Raw genomic sequence first — 17371 nt, forward strand, 5'->3', positions numbered from 1 at the left:
ACCCTTGGCAGCACTGCCAGACATAGCAGGAATCAGATGGAGCCCTTGTTTGTGAAGGTGGATCTGTGCTCAGACTGCAACCCGAGTTTGAGGTGCAGGCACATTACGTGGGTAGAGATATCCAGCACCTAATTGAAGAAGTAGCTGTAGGGGCTGGGACTAAGGTTACAAGTTGGGGAGCATCTTTGTCACGACAGTAACGGATTCCCAGAGCATCTGAGGTCACCAAGAAGTAGAAGCCGGAGCCCTCAAGTGGAGGGCACAGTGGAGGAGTCCAGGAGGAGAGCCAGGTGGCACCCTGTTATGGATCCAAGAGAAGAGGCCATACATTAGAGCTTCAGGGAGGCAAAGGAGGGGGGCAGTGGTCAAGACCTTTGGCTTGGCTGAGCAAGTTGGCTAGCTTTCATGAAAGCCGCTGGGTGAGTGGTTGGAGTAGGGTGATGGCGCCATCACTGCGTAGCAGCGAGGGCCTGAGACCAGTGGTACCGTGGGGACCACTGGGTGGGCTGGGAGATTTCTTTCTCTGCAGCTGCTGGCCAGGACAGTGACCAAGCCACCTGGCCAGTCAGCTACTGCAGAAGGCCTGGGGCAAGGGATTCTAGAAGACAGCTCAGCCAGCTGCAGGGTGTAGGCTGGGCGGGGGTACTGAGGCCACCAGGGGTTGGTGGGCCAGGAGGCCCTGTGGAGAGAGGGTAGAAAGGGATCGACCGGCCGTGGATGAGGTGAGAGGCAGGTGTGCTAGCAGTGTGGGGGCAGCAGCAGAAGACCCGGAGGTTATGGTCAGAGGTGGGATGTTCAGACTGGAAGCAATGCTCGTGAGAGCTCAGGCAGGACCTCTGCTAAGATCCTGATGGTAACAGTCGAGGTGTGGCCTTCATGAACCATGACAGGGGATGTTGTTCATGGGAGGGCTGTTGTCCAGGGCCACTGAGAAAGGTGACGGGGTAGTCCAGGCCTCAGTCCTTTACCTGCTCCTTTATTCTTTCAACAAGCACTCTTACGGAGATGACTAGATGGCAGGCGCTGTGTGAGCCGATGGCTTGAGATCAGTGTACCCAGTGAGGCTGGACATTGTATAAGATTCAGAGAAAGCGTATGTTAGGGCTCCTACCTCTGAGAAACTTATGGTCACACTGGGGAGAATGGATGGGGATGTAAGAAACAAAGACTTAGGCAAGAAGCCCATGGTGAGGGGCCGGAATGGATGATCAGGGCTGGGCAACCAGCGAAGGGGAGGGGAAGAAGATTAATCATGAAGACTTTGAAAGGAGTACTACGTGAGCTAGATCTTCAAAGCAAGAGCAGAGAGGGAAAGGCATTCCAGCTGGGAGAAGCAGCAGAGGTGGAGACATAGCAGGGAACCAAATATATTATTGTTATTGATAAAGAGGTCAGCCTGCTTAGCATCAAATTGAATAGGTGGCAAAAGAGACCATATTTGCAAGAAAATCTTTGGAAGTCAAGAGCATTAAAATGAGTGATATGGGAGTAGGGAGGCATTTGAAGGTTCTGTGGCAGGAGAATTTTGCATGAAAAATGTTGCCTTGGGATGATGAGCTAGGAAGAGAAAACTGACATCTCAGGGTAACATCCTGAGGAATAAATAGGTAGCTTAGGGCTCTGTGTGGGAGAGGAACTTACTTTTCTTGGTATATTTTTGTTGGCTGTTCAGATTTTGTATTTTGTATGTTTCTTACCTATTTAAGAATGCCTTTTAGATTTAAAGAGCCCACTGTGGCAGCAGAGGGGGGTTCCCTAAACTCAATTATTAAAGGGTTAACAGATGTGGTGGAGAGGCAGGGCTGGGGGAGGTATGGGGGAGGTGGGGACAAGCATAACCAGGAAGAAATGCAATATTGTCACCTCTCTGTGAGTAGCAGTGTACGGATGTGAGAGTTGGACCATAAAGAAGGCTGAGCCCTGATGCTTTCAAATTATGGTGCTAGAGAAGACTCTTGAGAATCCCTTAGACAGCAAGAAGATCAAACCAGTCAATCCTAAAGGAAATCAACCCTGAATATTCATTGGAAGGACTGATACTGAAGCTCCAATACTTTGACCACTTGATTCGAAGAGCTGACTCATTGGAAAAGACCCTGATGCTGGGAAATATTGAGGGCAGGAGAAGAAGAGGGTGACAGAGAATGAGATGGTTGGATGGCATCACCAAATCAATGGATGTGAGTTTGAGCAAGCTCCAGGAGATAGTGAAAGACAGGGAAGCCTGGTGTGTTGCAGTCCATGGGGTCACAAAAGAATCAGACATGACTCAGAAACTAAACAACAACAAGGTTCTTAGTAAGGAAAATGCCTATTTCCTTTACCTAACCCCTCTGATCCCAGCACTAATTTTTTCTTATTGTCAAATTTCTTTATTTTAACTTTCCCCAAACTAGAAGATATAAAACAAGAATTTGTTGTGGTTTTAATTTGTATTTTCCTAATAACTAATGATCCTGAACATCTTTTCATGTCCAGCACTAATTTTTTATGAACTCCTGTTACCAAAGTCATGCAAATCTTTTGGAATTCTGGTCTGATCTGGTCCATGGAAATACAGACTGTGGGGAAGACAAAAAAAAAGCCATGAAATGATCTTTTCTCAGTTTGAAGGAGCTTTTTCAGGCAGGGCTGTAGCTGAGTTGATTTCCTCTGAGTTACTCAAGGGTGTTCTGTCATCACCACAAAGATGAATAATCAGGAAGAGAAGCTGAAAGAAGAAAACCACGGCCAGGATATTCTTGTGGCAAAGGAGATGACTCTTAGAAGGGGTGACAGTTTACCTATGGGTCTTACAAACTCAGGTCTGTTCTTTGGAGATACCAGGATTCAATTCAGCATGAAGAAAGTGAGCTCTAATTCTTCATAAAAGAAATAGTTCATGTCATAGGCTCAGTAATTACACTAAAGTCATTATTCTACTCACGTTATCAGCAAGCCTACTGTCTCAAGCCATTCAGCACATGGCAAGATGTCAAATAAGTTCTCTCCCATCCTACACGTGGCAAACATCATAATGAAAATAATAACCAAGTAATATTTAGTACAGGAATTACACATCTGATAAAAAAAAAACTCCATCTTAAAGTAGCGAAGAGAAGTTACTTTTAAAATGACAGCATAATTAGAAAATATTTGAAGAAACAAAGCAAAAGTTAAAATCCTTGTATGTGTCACATAGAAGAGTAAATGTCAGATGAAAAACAAAATGCAAAAAGCACAAGTGTACAAAGAGCAAGACTGAGTTGGTTTGAGAAGCTGGGACTCTGAATTTGTGCTGTGCCCCAGGATAGCACTCCTGGTAGATCTCCAGGTACCATCCCATAAGGACCCAAGACCAAGCTCCCTCCATCTCTGCTCCCTAGAACCCTTGCTTCTGATGGGTTTGTTACAAAAGGGCTACCTGCATTAGAATAAGAGGGTCATTTAGACTCATACACTGCAGCACAGATTGTGTTTTATTCTAATATGAGATATTTCTTTTATAGTGCCTGTTGTGTGGTAACAGAAGATGAAATGGAACACATGGTAATTAAGTTATTTCAATTGCTTTGGGAAGGCATCCGATGTACCATTCATGTATTACCTTCTCCTTGAGGAAACTTTGAAAGTCTGCCTGAAATTGACCATTTATAAGAAGCAATATTTCCTAGAAGAGACAAGGACTAACACACAACAGGCATTAGTGTCTACACTGAACAAAACTAGATACTATCTTGTTCCTTAATTGTTTATTATAAATTGTATTTTTCTAGAGATGTAAATCTTTGTAAATAATGTAACTATGTATATATATGACTGAAGCAACTCCCAGAATTTCCTTTATCTTCCAGACTTTGGTCCCCACATGGTCTCCCTGGCCTTTTCTGACCCCATCTATCACCAGTAAAATCCCTTGTATCCTCTTTAATGGATGTTCAGGATGTTCAGGTCCCCTTTAACAGATGTGGTGGAGAGGCAGGGCTGGGGGAGGTATGGGGGAGGTGGGGACAAGCATAACCAGGAAGAAATGCAATATTTTCACCTCTCTGTGAGTAGCCGTGTACGGATGTGAGAGTTGGACCATAAAGAAGGTTCTCGTGAACTCTGGCAGCCATCTCGAGGACAAGCTGTCCTCTCCTGTGCGCCTTGTACAGTGGGCTCAGGGGGAGGCGGGGCATCCTCCTGGCTCAGCTCTGCTTCCAGACCGTTGCTCCTTCTCCAGCTCTGATGCTCACGCCAGCAGACCCATAGCACCCAATAGCCCTTCTCCGAGTTATCTTTGTTATTCCTCATGCCATGAAGATTTTTAACACCAGGTGGAAACCACTCTCAACACTGCCCCTTTCAGAACTGGAGTGTTTTCAAAACCTGCAACTTCCAATACCCTGGCATGCTCTCCCCCAGGGATCTCAGCTTCCTTTCCCAGCACCGCCTGGGCCCCACTCCTGGCATTTTCATTAGCAGTATCGCAGCTCCTCACTATCTTAGCATTTAGCAGCCCCTCACTAGTGATAGCATGCCCCCTTTGCTCGCTGTCTTCCATACCACGCCCCCAAGAGGCCCTAATCCACAACTCCAGCAGTCCAGCCAGGACCTGCAAGCTGGCCACCCTGCCTCTTCCCTGGCCCTCATCCCCTCTGAGTCCTCTTCTCCTCACTCTTTGGGGTCTCTGGTGTTCATCAGTGCAACTGCACCCTCACTCTTTAGCCCTATAGTTGGCCAAACCCCAGCTGTGGTTATAGTCACTTGTACTATTTCCCTTTCCCCCATTCAAACTGCTGAACATCCTGGAGAAAAACATACCACCTGGCTGATGAGTTTCACTTCAAAATGACTGCACACCTCAAAGGGATTCCCAGTGTTTCTCAGATGTCCTCGTTGGATCATGCTGGTCCATTCGCTGCTTCCTCGTTGCTCTTCTTAACACCCATAACGCTGTGTCCTCATTCTCAACTTCTCATCGTGCTTCCTATATCACTGAAAAAAAGCACTGAGGAGACCTCTCTCCCCAGTCCCCACCCTCCCACACCTCACACCCAGCTGCGTCAGCACCCATGTGCCTTGCCTCCCCTCCTGTTACTGTGGGTGAACTCTTCTCACTCCTCCTAAAGCCAGTCTCTCCACTTGTCTTAGTCTGCTTGGGCTGCCATAACAAAATACCATAGACTGGGTGACTTTAAAAACAGAAATGTATTTGTCCCAGTTCTAGAGACTAAGCCCCAGATCAGATGCTGGCCAGTGTGGTTCCTGGTGAGGTCTCTTCCTGTCTGGCTCTTCCCCACATGGCAGGGAGAAGAGCTCCAGGATCTGTTCCTCTAAGAAGGGCACCAGCTCTGTTGGACTGGGGGCCTCCCCTTATGACCTCATTTAACCTGTATCCCCTCCTCCCAGGCCTTACCTCCAAGTACAGTCACCACAGGAGTTAGGGTTTCAACGTGACTTTCAGGGGATGGATCATTCACACTGCTTCTGCACGGGGTCCCATCTCCCCCCATCCACATAAGGACATCACTCTTGTCTTTGTCCACCCCTCTCTCCCATCATCAGCTTGTACCTTTCTATGGCATCATACATACTGTCATTTCTCATATCTTTAAGAAAAAACAAAATACTCTTGACTATACTTTCCCATCCAGCTCTCTTCTCACTTTTCTGCTCTCTCTTATGAAAAGTTCCTCAAAAGAATGATCTGTACTTTCTTTTTCTGACTCTTCTCTCCCCATTCCTTGAACACTGGTCAGTCAGGCTTTCACCCCCACTTCTTGCCAAGCTTACCAAGATCTTGCTGAGATCAAGCTTGCCAGGCCCTCTTGTAAGATCGGATGGTCAGTTCACCGACCTCTTCTTATTCTGCCTGTAAGCATCATCTGAAGCAATGGAGGGCCCCTTACATATTTTAGTGCTTTCTAGGTGCTAGGTTGGTCTTCCCTAGTGACTCAGTGGTAAAGAATCCGCCTGAAATACAGGAGATGCGGAGACACAGGTTCAATCTCTGGGTCGGGAAGATCCCCTGGAGGAGGGCTTGGCAACCCACTTCAGTATTCATGCCTGGAGAATCCCATGGACAGAGGAACCTGGTGAGCTGCAGTCCCTGAGGTTGCAGAGAGTCAGACATGACTATGTTACTTTGTACACACACACACACACACAGATACATACACACAGATACATACACACAGGTACTAGGTTCAGCGGGGTATCCAAGATGAAGGAAGCTCATAGTGTGACAGGGCAGGCAGACCTGTGATCACTTGTGGGATGTATACCATGTCCTAAAATGGAAGTGTATGCAAAGGAAGAAGGCAGTAACCATAAGACCCAGCAATCCCACCCATTGGTATACACCCAAGAAAAAAAGCACATACATCCAGACAAAAACTTGCACATGTATGTTCATAGGTCATTATTCACAGCAGCCAAACAATGCAAATACTCCAAATACATATACATGGGTGAACAGATCAATAAAATGTGGTCTATCCATACAATGGAATAATACTCAATATAAAAGTTAATAAAGGTCTTTAGTAATGCAAATGTTTGATGATATATGGTAAAGAAAAGGTCATTCTTACTCTAAGTGGTGGGCAGGGTGGGGAGGGAATACTGACTGTGAAGGGGTATGAGGACTTTAGGGGAGTTAACATTGTTATTTCTTGACCCACATAATATTTACAACAGAGTATACCTGTGGTGTGTTTGTATAACATTAAACAATGTTTTTCAAAACTCAAAATACTGAAGTTCTGATTCATGCTACAAAGTGGATGAACCTTAAAAATACATTAAGTGCAAGAAGCCAGTGTGCATCGCCATGTGTGAAATAGCTGGTGGGGACCCGCGGTACGGTGGAAAGCCCAGCTCAGTGCTCTGTGATGACCTAGAGGGGTGGGACTGGGTGGTGGGAGGGAGGCCCCAGAGGGAGGGGATATATGTATACATACAGCTGACTCACTTCTTTGTACAGGAGAAGCTAACAACATTATAAAGCAAGTATACTGGACAGGGAAATGGCAACCCACTCCAGTATTCTGTCCTGGAAAATTCCATGGACAGAGGAGCCTGGCAGGCTACAATCCATGGGTTCGCAAAGAGTCAGACACAACTGAGCATGCACGTACCCCAGTTTTTAAAAAGAGATCACATGTTAAACAATTATACAAAATTTCCAAATAGGCCTGGGAGGAGGATATTGGGTATGGGGAGGGAGTGATTGCTCATGAATACAAGGTTTCTTTGGGGGGACGATGAAAACCTTCTAGAACTGATTGCCTAACTCTGAAGAGACTAACATTAGAACTGCACACTTTAAATAGGTAGATTGTATAGTTTGTGGATTATGTCCTAATAAAACTGTCATTACTGAAAAAACTTAAGGGACTGCAACTTCCCTGATGGGAAGACTCTGAGCTTTAATCAAGACATGGAGCAGTTAAGACTCTGAGCTTCCACTTCACAGGGCACGGGTTTGAGCCCTGGTTGGGGAAATAAGATCCCTCAAGCCTAGTGGCTGGCCAAAAAAAAAAAAAAAAAGAAGAAGAATAGGAAGGGGACTAGCCTCCTATCCTGAAGCAGGACTTCCCCATCAGCTTCTCAGCCTGGGCTCAGCTCTTTGAAGGCTGAAAGTCCATGTATGGAACTTCTTCCTCTCAGGACTCTGACTATGTTTCTCTACCCGGAACCCAAAGTTACCAGGTCAAAAGACAACTTCCTGTTTGGAAGTTCCAGCAAAGACCTAGCTTCAGACACTAGCTGAAGTGAATCTATGAGAGCCCCTTAAAGCAGAGTTTAATTTGGAATCTTGAGACAGGCTGTCCCATTGTGTCTCTCCCTTCTCCCTCTTCAGCCAGGCTCTGTCCCATGTACACGTCCCCCAGTCATCTGCCTTCTTCCGCACTCCCATTTCCACACTGCCTCACGCTTCCCACCCCTGTCCTCCTCCTGGGGGTGTCCTCTTGCAAAGCCACTGGAACCTCCTTTCCACCATCAACTGTCTACCCTACAGCCTCAGCCTTCAGCCTTAGGTTTTAGTCACACCCATCTCTGCATCTTGGCCCTTCTTCCCAGAAACTCTGTCTCCACTGGTAGTCCTCTCCAAGGGACAAGCAGGTCCTAGAACTTTCCTTGTTTCAGAAATGAGACAACTGACATGCACTTGTCTGAGGTCAGTCAGACCAGGATTCAAACCCAGGCAGTGTGGCCCCTGAGGCCTCTTGACCACCAACCATACTGTGAAAAGACGGGTTCCTGTGGTCTATTTTCCACATATAGTTGGGAGTCCTTGGAAATGCTTTTCCAAGTTTTATGTTCACTCGAAGGAAAAATTTATCCATAATTTATGTATTCTCTAGAGAGAGGGCTTGCTTTTAACCACTTGTGTTGACTGCCTATCAAAGGCACCAAATACTATACTGAGTTCTACTCTCTAGATTCAAAGCTGTAGGCGTCCTCAGAGGTCTCATTGGTGGTTTAGTCACTAAGTCGTGTCCGACTCTTGTGGCCCCATGGCAGGCTCCTCTCTCCATGGGATTCTCCAGGCAAGAATACTGGAGTGGGTTGCCATTTCCTTCTCCAGGGGAATCTTCCTGACCCAGGAATTGAACCCAGGTCTCATTAGACAGATGAAAAGCCTGGGGCTCAGAGAGGGAAGGGAACTGGACCAGCCACTCAACAGCTAGTCCAGTGAAAGGGCCAGAAGCAGGAGCCTGAAAATCTCAGCCTCGGGTCCAATGCTTCTCTGTGACACCAGGGTTGTCTCCTAACATCCACCCTCAGTTTTAACTCCTCACCAAGTGTCAAGTTTGTACACCACCCCCAGGAAGCATACTGGCCACTGGGGCCATGTAGTCAGAGGCCTGGCTCAGCTCAGCACCCTGTGAGGGGTTGTGGCACACGTCATCTTGGGGGTACCCATTCCTCTGGGTCAGAATGGAAGGAGTGGACGATGGCGGAAGTGAAAGCAAAGTGAGCAAGTGTGTGGGTTGCCCCGGCTGCCTGTGTTAATGTCTGACGCCTGCGTAATAAGAAAGCCCTTCCTCTTTTGCCAGGCTCTTCCTCCTCTTGGTCTGTTTTTTTCTCTCAAGATTTCTTTTTTAAGATTCCTTCCTGGGGACTTCACTGGTGGTCCAGTGGCTGAGACCCCACACTCCCAGTGAAGGGGGCCCGGGTCTAATCCCTGCTCCAGGAACCAGATACCACATGCCACAGCTGAGAGTTTGCATGCTGCAACAAAGACCCCATATAGCCACATAAATAAATATTAGGGGGGGAAAAAAACTGCTTCCTGAAAACGGAAAACTAATGATCAAAGTAGTAGAATCATTGAAAAATGTCCCAATCAAGACCACCTCCCTCACCAGACTCCTGCGACCCTCTCACGTCTTACATCTTTATCTTTCTTAAAAATTTTATTTATCTTATTTATTTTTGGGTGTGCTGAGTCTTGTTTGCATCACAGGCTTTTCTCTATTTGCAGCAAGCAGGGGCCACTCTCCAGCTGTGGTGCACGGGCTTCCCGTGTTGTGGAACACGGACTCTAGGCCTGTGGGCTTCAGTAGTTGCCACACGTGGGCTCAGCAGTTGTGGTTCCTGGGCTCTAGAGCACAGACTCAGCAGTTGTAGCCCATAGGCTTAGCTGCTCTGTGGCATGTGGAATTTGTGTCTTGCTTTGATAGCTGGATTCTTTACCATTGAACCACCAGGGAAGCCCTCTTTTCCCTTTTTAATATTTATTTTTAAATGTGTTTTTTATTGAGGTGACATTGGTTTATAACATTACATAAACTCATGAGTTCAGCATATTTCTTCCTCTGTTAACCTTGCAGCATGCTCACCACCAAGCATTTCATTTCCATCTATCGCCACACAGCTGATCCCCTTTACCTATTTTGTCCTCCCGCTTCCCCCAACCCTTTACCCTCTGGTAGCCTAGTGTTAGTCGCTCAGTTGTTTTCATGCGACCCTATGAACTGTAGCCCACCAGGCTCCTCTGTCCTTGGGATTTCTAGGCAAGAAAACTGGAGTGGGTTGCCATTTCCTTCTCCACAGGGCTTTCCTGACCCAGGGATCAAACCCGGGTCCTCCGCATTGCAGGCAGTTTCTTTACCATCTGAGCCACCAGGGAATCCATTCTCTATATCTTTGTGTTTGGTTTGTTTATTTATTTTATTTTTTGTTTGTTTTTATATTCCAAATAGAAGTGAAATCATAGGTTATTTTCTTTCTCTGTTTGACTAATTTCACTTAACATAATAACCTCAAGGTATAGCCATGTTATTGCAAATGGCAAGATTTCATCTTTTTCCATTGTGTGTGTGTGTGTGTGTATGTATATATCTGTCTATATATATGTGTATACACCATATCTTCTTTATCCATTCATCCATTGATGGGAACTTAGGTTGTTTTTAATCTCTTGCCTATTGTAAATAATGCTGTGATGAACATAGGGATTCATATATCTTTTTGAACTAGTGTTTTCAGATTCTTTGGATAAATACGCAGAAGTGGGAGAACTGGATCATAAACAAATGGAACTATGTCGATCTAAAAAGCTTCTACACAACAAAGGAAACCATCAACAGAATGAAAAGACAACCTGTCAAATAGGAGAAGATATTTGCAAATCATATATCCAGTATGGCGCTAATATCCAAAATCCATAAAGAAATCATACAACTCAGCAGTAACAACAGCAAAAACACATACTCAATTTTAAAATGGGCAGAGGAGCTGAAAAGACATTATTCCCAAGAAGACATACAGATGGCCAACAGACACATGAAAGAATGCTCAGCATCACTAATCATAGGGTAATGCAAATCAAAACCACCGTGAGATATGCCTGTTAGAATGGCTGTTATCAAAAAGGCAAGAAATAGCAAGTGTTGGTGAGAATGTGGAGAAAAGAATCCTCATACATTGTTGGGGGGAATGTAAATTGTTGCAGCCACCACGGGGAGAGTATGGAGGTTCCTCTTACTCATTTAGATGAAAGTAGTTCAGGTTGTGAAAATTCTGGAGGCCTGTTGGGAAGGGATGACTCATAAAGCTGCTTAGCTGACATGCGTCTACTGAGAACACGCATCTACTGAGAAACAACCCATATAAGATCCTACAGCAAAAGAAAAATGTGTGCTCCTATATGTGCATGTATTTTCTTAACAAGTCATATTTTTCCAGAACATTAAAACAGCTTTTAAAAAATGAAAAGAAGGAATTCCCTGCAATCCAGTGGTCAGGATTCTGTGCTTCCACTGCTCTGGGCCTGGGTTCAATCCCTGGTCAGGGAACTAATATCTCACAAGCTGCACAGTGTTATTTAAAAAAAGAAAAACTGAAAAGTTTTAATTAAAACCTAACATTATTTTATTTATTTTTTTAAACTCTCGAACTATTTTTATTTTATTTTATTTTATTTTTATTTAAAAATTTTTTTCCCATTTATTTTTATTAGTTGGAGGCTAATTACAATATTGTAGTGGTTTTTGCCATATATTGACATGAATCAGCCATGGATTTACATGTATTCCCCATCCTGATCCCCCCTCCCACCTCCCTCCCCACCTCATCCCTGTGGGTCTTCCCAGTGCACCAGCCCTGAGCACTTGTCTCATGCATCCAACCTGGGCTGGTGATCTGTTTCACCCTAGATAATATACATGTTTTGATGCTGTTCTCTCAAAATATCCCGCTCTCGCCTTCGCCCACAGAGTCCAAAAGTCTGTTCTGTATTTACATTTAAATATTTTACTTATACCAACCCCAGAATTAGACTGTTACTTTCCTGGCTTTAATGAAAGAAACTTATAAAACTTTCAAATCCTGCTTCTTTGCTTACTTTATTTTCAATTCAGAACATTGCCATGTTTGAGAATTCCTCTTGATCAAGTGACAATCTTAAATAATTTTCACTTTAGCTCACTGCAGTTTCTTTCAGATCATGTCTTCATTTAAAAATTTGAGATTTTGCTCACCACAGAGTTTTTGGCATTAATTTTGATTTTTCAAATGATTGCATTAAATATCCTTATTTAATTGCTGAGCTTTTTCGGTTCTCCATTAAGTTTTGTACCCAAAGTGAGTGCCTCACTGACCTCTCCCTAGTTGCAGCCCAGATGAGAACCTTCTGAAAACACAAGTATCATAGGAAGGGGAGAAAGGAAACCAGTTTGACCATTCAACAGTGAATTCACTCAGTCATGCATATGTCCATCCATTCAAAAATCCATCCATTTAATTTCATTGAACACACTTATTGAGTGCCTACTATCTGCCAGGTACTGCTCTGGGCACTTGGGATATAACAATAAACAAAAATGAAAACCTGCCTTCATGGGCCTGCATTCTAATGGAGGGGAATAGACATTAAACAGGATACATAAGGAAAGTACAGCAGTAAGGGATATAGAGAAAAATAAAACAAGGAAGGGATAGGGAACAGCAGAAATGGGGAGGAAAGGCCTTGCTTGTAGAGCTTGGAAAAGATGAGAAATTGATCCCTGGGAATGAGTGCTCCCAGCCGAGGCCAAGGTGAGGGAAGGCCCATTGTGACTACAGAGGAGTAGAGAGGCCCATTTGTTTTGTTTGGCCCTCACGGTGTTAACCATCTGTTCCGGATTTGGATGTTTTTGGGTGGGCATGGCTTTATCCACAGGCCCTACTCTCCCCTATTGCCTTGCACTCGTTTGGTTCCTGGCTTTGTGTACCAAGCCACAAAGATAATTGCATACTCTAACTGTCCTGTAAGCAATAGAGAGCCACAGGTCAGATGGACAGGGCAAAGGAGATCCAGCCCAACCTGTGGGGGTAAAAGATTAAGGTCAAGCACCCTCAACCCTCAGGTCATTCAACATAAAGTCACAGTCCACAGAGCCAGAGTGGGAGTGATCCCCAGAAGGGTTGGGGTTGAAGTTTTCTACCAACAAAATGAGAACTCAAGAGTCAGAAATGACTTGAGTTATAGAAACTAAAAGACATGGAGTTTCTTTTAGATCTTAGCTTGTGGACTAAGTCATGTCCACAAGAATGACATCTATCTGGCCTCTCCTGTGTTCCAGACATCTTTGGACCCTAATCTCTAATTCTCACCATAGGTGATTTCTCTTCATCGGGCTTCCCTTGTAGCTCAGTTGGTAATGAATCTGCCTGCAATGCAGGAGACCTGGGTTTGATCCGTGGGTCAGGAAGAAACCCTAAAGAAATGGCAACACACTCCAGTATTCTTGCCTGGAGAATCCCATGGACAGAGGAGCCTGGCAGACTACAGTCTATGGGATCACAAGAGCTGGACATGACTTAGCGACTAAACCACCACCACCACCATCACTGCTCAAGCTAGATGTGATTTTCCGATTCTTATTCTCCACTTCTCAGATGACAAAGCTGATGCTCAGAGAGACAAAGTGACTTGCACCAGGAAGTACAGTGAAATTCTGGTGATATTGCATCCAGATCCCCTCTATCTGCCTCCGAAGGGTAGGCTCCTTTTTGTAAACCTGGCTGCTTGTTGTAGGGATGGAGTCCCTCATGCCATCCTGTTGTTACAAACGCCATATAGGGTGTTCAGTTCAGTTCAGTTCAGTTCAGTCGCTCAGTTGTATCTGACCCTTTGCAACCCCATGGACTGCAGTATGCCAGGCTTCTCTGTCCATCACCAAATCCTGGAGCTTACTCAAACCCATGTCCATCAAGTCAGTGATGTCATCCAACCATCTCTTCCTCTGTCATCCCCTTCTCCTCCCATCTTCAATCATTCCCAGCATCAGGGTCTTTTCCAATCAGTCAGTTCTTCGCATCAGGTAGCCAAAGTACTGGAGTTTCAGCTTCAGCATCAGTCTTTCCGATGAATATTTAGGACTACTGCTGGGCACACACACCAAGGAAACCAGAATTGAAAGAGACATATATACCCCAATGTTCATTGCAGCACTGTGTACAATAGCCAGGACATGGAAGCAACCTAGATGTCCATCAGCAGACGAATGGATAAGAAAGCTGTGGGACATACATATACACAGTGGAATATTACTCAGCTATTAAAAAGAATACATTTGAATTAGTTCCAATGAGGTGGATGAAACTGGAGCCTATATACCGAGTGAAGTAAGTCAGAAAGAAAAACACTAATACAGTATATTAATGCATATATATGGAATTTAGAAAGATGGTAATGATGAACCTATATGCGAGATAGCAAAAGAGACACAGATGTAAAGAACAGACTTTTGGACTCTGTGGGAGAAGGTGAGGGTGGAATGATTTGAGAGAATAGCATTGAAACATGTATATTATCATATGGGAAATAGATCGCCAGTCCAGGTTCGATGCATGAGACAGGGCACTCAGGGCTGGTGCACTGGGATGACCCTGAGGGATGGGATGGGGAGGGAGGTGGGAGGGGGGTTCAGGATGGGAACACATGTACACCCATGGCTGATTCATGTGAATGTATGGCAAAAACCACCACAATCTTGTAATTAGCCTCCAATTAATATTTTAAAAATTTTTTAAAAAGAATAATGAACATCAAAGAATAGAAGTTAAAAAAAATTCAGGACTAATTTCCTTTAGGATAGACTGGTTGGGTCTCCTTGCAGTCTAAGGGACTCTCAAGAGTCTTCTCCAACACCACAGTTCAAAAGCATCAATTCTTCGCTGCTCAGCTTTCTTTATAGTCCAATTCTCATATCCATACATGGCTACTGGAAAAACCAAAGCTTTGACTAGATGGACTTTTGTTGGCAAAGTAATGTCTCTGCTTTTTAATATGCTATCTAGGTTGGTCATGGCTTTTCTTCCAAGGAGCAAGCATTTTTTAATTCATGGCTGCAGTCACCATCTGCAGTGATTGTGGAGTCCCCCCAAAATAAAGTCCGTCACTGTGTCCATTGTTTCCCCAGACCAGATACCATGATCTTAGTTTTCTGAATGTTGAGCTTTAAGCCAACTTTTTCACTCTCCTCTTCCACTTTCATCACGAGGCTCTTTAGTTCTTCCTCGCTTTCTGCTGTAAAGGCGGTATCATCTGCATATCTGAGGTTATTGATATTTTTCCTGGCAATCTTGATTCCAGCTTGTGCTTCATCCAGTCCAGCATTTCTCATGATGTACCCTGCATATAAGTTAAATAAGTAAGGTGACAATATACAGCCTTGATGTACTCCTTTCCCGATTTGGAACCTGTCTGTTGTTTCATGTCCGTTTCTAACTGTTGCTTCTTGACCTGCATACAGATGTCTCAGGAAGCAGGTCAGGTGGTCTGCTATTCCCATTTCTTGAAGAATTTTCCACAGTTTGTTGTGATCCCCATAGTCAAAGGCTTTGGCATAGTCAATAAAGCAGAAATAGATGTTTTTCTGGAACGCTCTAGCTTTTTCGATGATCCAATGGATATTGGCAATTTGATCTCTGGTTCCTCTGCCTTTTCTAAATCCAGCTTGAACATCTGGAAGTTCACGGTTCACATACTGTTGAAGCCTGGCTTGGAGAATTTTGAGCATTACTTTGCTAGCATGTGAGATGAGTGCAATTATGTGGTAGTTTGAGCATTCTTTGGCATTGCCTTTCTTTGGGATTGGAATGAAAACTGACCTTTTCCTGTCCTTTGGCCACTGTTGAGTTTTCCAAATTTGCTGGCATATTGAGTGCAGCACTTTCACAGCATCACCTTTTAGGATTTGAAATAGCTCAACTGGAATTCTATCACCTCCACTAGCTTTGTTTGTAGTGATGCTTCCTAAGGCCCACTTGACTTCACACTCCAGGATGTCTGGCTCTAGGTTGAGTGATCACACCATATAGGGTGTACACAGATGAAAATAATCCAGATGATCCTATCCTTTTGTAAATACTTTTTAAAAACATTCATCTCATGTGAGCCTCTGTGAATTAAATAGTATCACCGCATTTTGCCAACAAGGGAACATGTGTAGTAATGTAAGATGACATTCCCAAAGTTACACAGGCAGTTAGGGAATTTGAAGGTGGGCCAGAGTGCTCTCCTAGCCCTGCATCAGCTGCCCCAAGACAAGATTGTAAGCATGTGGTCTGCCCACCCCAGACAGGCCACTTGACCCAGATGTTTTGCCATGTTAACAAAAACATTCCAGGATGTATTGCAGGAAGAAGGCTGCAAATCTCCGTGACTCCTACACCCACATGCAACCTTAGACGTTCCAACCATAGAATAATCGACAGAGTCATGATCAGAGGGCTGGATGTGATCCAGCAGGGATTACCAATTCACAGCACAGAAGGGTTTTCAATGAAGTTCTGCCTCTGGTAACTTACTGGCCAGGATCCAGTGAAACATACTGAGTGCTGCTCCCACGTGAGGGTACACATTGAATCTGCTACCAGAGGGTGCCCACACCTTCCAGGAGGCCACACACAATGACGTCTACCTGTTGATGTGAATGTCACCTACAGAGAGATGTATTTATTCGCAAGTCTGTCTTATGCCAGTTGTACCTTAACAAATGTCACATAAACTGAGGAAATGTGAAGAGAAGAGAAAGAGAATCATTGTTTCTGTAAGAACCCGGGCGACAGTTTTGGAAAAAACAGTAAAGGTGAGATCCTAAAATAAGTTTATTGTTGAATTGCGTGTAGGCAAGACAACTGAATAGATTGAGAGGAAGCATAATATCTAAAAGATTCCTGTACAAACTTATTTTCCAAGTGTCTAGGTTCTCACTGCGCTCTACAGAAAGAGAAATTAGAAACTATAGGACAAAGCACTAAACGTGTGATTTTTGTACATAGGGCAGAATAGGGCAGAACCCCTCGCAAAACAGACTTATTCTCAGTGAAAAGATCTTGGCTGTCTGTGAAACTACTGGTGAAGGAATGTACCTTTGGTTGCTTTAGGTTAACAAAAATACATAAGATTTGTATGTATAACTTAAAATTTTCTTCTTACATCTACTTACACAGATGTTTTTACATTAATACATAAATAAATACTATACATATGTTATGTGCTGTGCTCTGCTTAGTTGCTCGGTCATGTCCAGCTCTTTGTGACCCCATTACTGTAGCCCGCCGGGCTCTTCTGTCCATGGACTTCTTTAGGCAGTAATACTGGTGTGGGTAGCCATCCCTTCTCCAGGGTATCTTCCCAAGCCAGGGATCAAATCCAGGTCTCTTGCATTGCAGGCAGATTCTTTACCATCTGAACCACCAGGGAAGCCCCTATTAAACATACACACACACACACACACACACACACACACACATAAATTTAAGTGCAGTCTTTTTTTCTTTTCCTTTTTCTTCTGATTGGGTTCTCTCTTCCTTTCTCCCATCTCTCTCCTGCCACACAACTGTCCTCCCCTCCAAAACCATAGTGACCGCTGGGTCAGGATGCTGCCATGTTCTTCTCCATGCT

At 44.4% G+C, this 17371-nt stretch overlaps 1 protein-coding gene and 1 pseudogene across 1 annotated transcript in view; both read left to right on the plus strand.

Moving 5' to 3' along the window:
- The window catches only part of CD58 (CD58 molecule), a 48349-nt gene extending 42969 nt beyond the window's left edge, over positions 1-5380 (plus strand). The window contains exon 6 of the mRNA XM_043875765.1: positions 3489-5380. The gene's annotated coding sequence lies outside the window, so the exon portion shown is untranslated. The remainder of the gene's footprint in view (positions 1-3488) is intronic.
- LOC122676732 overlaps positions 441-17371 on the plus strand; it is a 46109-nt pseudogene continuing 29178 nt past the window's right edge.

The sequence above is a fragment of the Cervus elaphus genome, chromosome 20 (genome assembly GCF_910594005.1).
Source record: "Cervus elaphus chromosome 20, mCerEla1.1, whole genome shotgun sequence".
Taxonomy (NCBI): Eukaryota; Metazoa; Chordata; class Mammalia; order Artiodactyla; family Cervidae; genus Cervus; species Cervus elaphus.